This window comes from Teleopsis dalmanni, chromosome 2 (genome assembly GCF_002237135.1).
Source record: "Teleopsis dalmanni isolate 2A chromosome 2, ASM223713v2, whole genome shotgun sequence".
NCBI classification, from domain to species: Eukaryota; Metazoa; Arthropoda; class Insecta; order Diptera; family Diopsidae; genus Teleopsis; species Teleopsis dalmanni.
The window spans coordinates 212,400,562-212,404,994 of record NC_051847.1 but is presented as its reverse complement, the minus strand read 5'-3'; the positions used below and the strand labels follow the sequence as shown (position 1 = coordinate 212,404,994).

At 26.9% G+C, this 4,433-nt stretch overlaps 1 protein-coding gene across 1 annotated transcript in view; it reads right to left on the bottom strand.

The window, feature by feature from the left end:
• LOC119683304 (E3 ubiquitin-protein ligase RNF181 homolog) overlaps positions 1-4,433 on the bottom strand; it is a 55,897-nt gene that overhangs the window by 33,988 nt on the left and 17,476 nt on the right. The window lies entirely within an intron of this gene.

Here is a 4,433-nt window from a genome sequence, read left to right as displayed (position 1 = left end):
CGCAATAAAATAAAATAATTTCCGTGTTTTTGCATGTAAAGCGACATTTGTACTAATTGATTTGATTTAAAATTATTTAAATAGTATAAAAAATGTTAATGTTTAATATATTTAATGTATTTTATTTAAATAAATTTTTTAAAACTTCCAATTGTTTATACTTGTACGGGCGAGTGTATGACAAAAATTTGTAAGCAAATAAAAGTTATAGGGTAGCACGTTTTTGCGTTCGCGTATCTCAAACCACAAAATCAGAAATTCAACTGAAGTTATCGATTCATTGTAATCAAACATTTTAAATAAAATTTGTTTAAAATTTTCATACCCAAGTAAATACTATATAGCCTCATGGATATAATAAAAACAAAATGCCATTTTCGTGGGGAGAGAGAGGTGCGCGGCTGTTGAAAAGGGTGTGAATTATATTGTTGAAATTGAGCTTTATTTTTTTCGGTTGGAGTTTTGTTGCTTTTTGTGCTGTTGAACCTACTGCGAATGTGAAATGCATGAGTGCGGAGATACAAAACACAACAGTAACGACAATGTGATGTGTAAAAAAATTAATAAATAGTAGAAATTAGTGGCAGTAGAAAGAATGGCAAACAGTTTCGAATGTGCAAATTACGGTTCCATAAATTGTTATTACCGATTTTTACCGACTTTGATTTTGTTATTTAGAGAAACTGAAACTGAACTGGCATGTGAAACTGAATTGACTGTATCTGAGCAGCGCTCAGATACTGTATCTGACGACGCTATTCATAACTGAACAATATTTTGTTTCATTTTTATTTACTATAAGTTTAAAAACAAAAACTACGAGAGTCAAAAATAATAAAAACAATTTTTATTGTTGTTATTTTAGCCAATTAACATATATTTGGCACTCTTTTCATCTTTAAATGATTTTACTGTTGAGTTGGAGTAGAGTTTCTATGCCAACAAATTGCGAAGTCAAATGATCAAAATGGCATAATTTGTTTATATTAATTAAATACTTTTAATTAACAATATTATAAGTCAATTTACACGTCTAAACTTAAGTCTTACTATGACTTTGCTTATATGAGAATTGACTTTAAAGTTACTAAAACTCATTGATGATTTTAATCTTATTTAGTGATCGAAGCGGTTTGTTTTATTATTAAAGCCATAAAATTTGTAGGGAATTTGACATAAAAATTTGTGCAGGAAATAAAAAAAAAAAAATAACAGTAAGAGACATCACGTACAATGGAAATTTTCAGTCAATTGTTAACAGCCTAGCAAGAACTATAGATATGACATTTCGAAACATTAAAGGAATATTGGTAAGATGGTTGTATGCACCGTTAACGAACTTAGCAACAGGGAATATATTGCAACTCATCAAAAACTATACACTTCCTTGAAATTGGTATGTAAAAAAATGAATTAATACTTTATGTAAATATATTAAATAATTCTCTATTACAATTATATTTTTTAATTATTATATAAAATCAAAAATTGCATTTATAATATTGCTTAGACTGATGAAGTGATAAATAATAATCCAGAGGGGTTTTGAAAATACCTCGAGTTAAGAAAGAGTAAAGGTGCTCAAGTGCACTAGCTCAAATAGCTACAACATAATAATAATTATTTTAATTAACAATATTCATATATAAAATATTATTAAATACCAACATACTAAATAATGAAATGCAATGAAATTGTAGTACCAAAAATAATAATTTGACTTTTATAAACAATAACAATACAAAAACCAAAAACCTCATTTAAAGTTGATTAACATTTAAAGTTTTAATATTTAAAGGGATTTTTGAATAGCAAAGAAAGAAATAAAGGACAAACACAAAAATCTATTTTAATTTTATTGAAGTTTGGCTGATCATACAACGCTGTTTCGAGTATTGTCAAGTACTCTTCATCAGTGGTCTTTGGAATAATCGAATTTTTATTTAATTAGTTTATAGTCCGTATATAATTTCTTTGGACTGCAAGTGCCAGGCTTAGAACTCGTGCCTGGTAAATTAGAAGCGATGACTAATCGTGTTTATATTATGATATAATAAAGGCTAAACTGACTCAATCACCAATATACTTTTATTAACTTATACTCAGTTATTATATTAATAAAATAAAAACTGTCAAATTCGGGTTGTACTGTTTTTGAACTCGGAGATACAATTACATATACTTGATACATATACTTGAACTTAATATTAAAATGAAATAAATTATTATTAAAGTTACATTAGGTCAGCCTCAAACAAACTCTATGCATTAAGCAGAGAGAATGAGAATGTTGAAGTTCTAACGGGGTTCTTGAATAGCATACTGCAGGTTGAGATATCATCAAAACTAATACTTCAAAATATTTGAGAATTACGATATCCATCCAATACGATCCAACAATCCATTCAAAGCAGTTTTGAATAGACTTCTTGTTCTAAGCAGAGAAAATACTAAAATTTCTCTCCTCGAGAGAATGACAAGGTTCTCTAATATGACACTAACAGGATCCATTAGCATCACAACTAGTGCTGCAATGTGTTCCAGTATTACAATACCCTTGTAATGCGATTCATAAATTCATATAAAATACGGAGATTCCCTACATACATAAACAGAAAGATAATTAAAATTCTCATGAGGTTATTTAACACGACACTGCAGATTAAGGTACCATCAGAACTAGTGTTTTAAAATATTTGAGTATTATGATATTCATCTATACGATTCATAAATCTATTCAATGTAGTCTCGAATACAGTCTTTGCATAGAGCAGAAAGATTATTAAAATTCTGAGGGGGTTTCCCACAGCTCATTGTAGGTTGAGTAGGTTTCAAGTAGTGCTTTAATGTGTTCGAGTATTAACAATACTTCAAACATATTAAATTTGTGAAAATCTTTGGGTTGTCCATATAACAAATCTGATTTGTATTTAAATTTATTTTCTTTTTTTGTTTTATGTAAACTCGTATAAAAGCAAATTCTTAAATGTGATGCTCGAGCCGAATGTCTCTCATCTAATACTTCTTCTTCATTATTTAAAAGTCCAATCATAAAAAACTAAAAACATTTTCTGTGAATATCTGAACTGAGCTGCAACCGTCCAATTCAGAACTTGAAGAGATTTGTTGCCTGATATAATATATGAAATAAAATAAATCGATTCAATATACTCATGTTCATAAGCATATGGATTATTAAAGTATTTGGGATTATTAAAATAGACCACCTGTGTCGTACTTTATAGTGTTTCTTACATAATAATATTAATAATAGCAGTTAATGCTTCGTCTGTCTATTATCTTCACCTACTATTATCTATTAACTCTATAACTACATTAATAAGTTTTTATTCTAGTAAGAAGAATACAGTAAAACGTATGTCTGGATGTCATATATCATTTATTACTTATAATACAGATATTTTATATGATTTTACATTGCTATTGCTATTAATTAGTATTAAGACATGATTAAATACTTAATAAATTTGGTTTTAAATAGAAAATTCAAAAGAGAATAATAAAATACGAAATAATAATAAAAATAGTAAAAAATATATAAAAGTTATGAAAATAAAATATTAATTGTTTTAAGTACAATTAACCTAATTATTTGTAACACATTTCCATTTGTCATAAACTATATTAGTTCAAGGTTGAAACAATATCTGTTGAGCTTTGAATAATTACTTAAAGTCTCACTTTACGAGTAGTTTCTTTTTTTTTTTTAATATGAAAAATTTCACAATAAAATTAACCAAAGAAAGAGAACGGCTTAAAGGTCAAGTGCAACAGTTGTAAAATATTTTTACAACACATTTTCATTAAGTACAGATAAGTGCACTCTATGAAATGCAATACTTAAATTTAATAATAAAAAGTTGCAACAAATAGTAACAACAAAGAAAATATAAATAAAACAAATTAACATTAAATGCATATTAAAGTAATTAATGAAATGAAGTCAATAAAAATATTAATTGTGTAATAAAAGAAATTAATTTGCAATTGCAATTAAATTTAATTACTTATTTCATGAAACGTCTCTTTATAAATTAATTAAATTTCAAAACATTTAACAGTAATTAATCAACTAAGTAAATATTGCAAGTTGTAATCAAAATATATATATATCAACTTGACAATTAAATATACTATAAAATAAAATCTGATTATAATACATAATATAGTCAAAAATAAAAGTTCGGTTGGTCTATAAAGAGACATTCATCATCAACAACACAGAATTGAGATTGATGGTAGGTTGAGATCCCTGGGAGGACGTAACAATCTCAGCGCTATCACTTACCAAGATAAATCTATATGAATATTATTTCTGCCAGAAAAGAAACATTGAGACTTCTACTAATATCCATTACTTTGAAGCATTCAGCAGTCACTTGCGTGAGAAGAATGTTGGATTTGATTTTGAA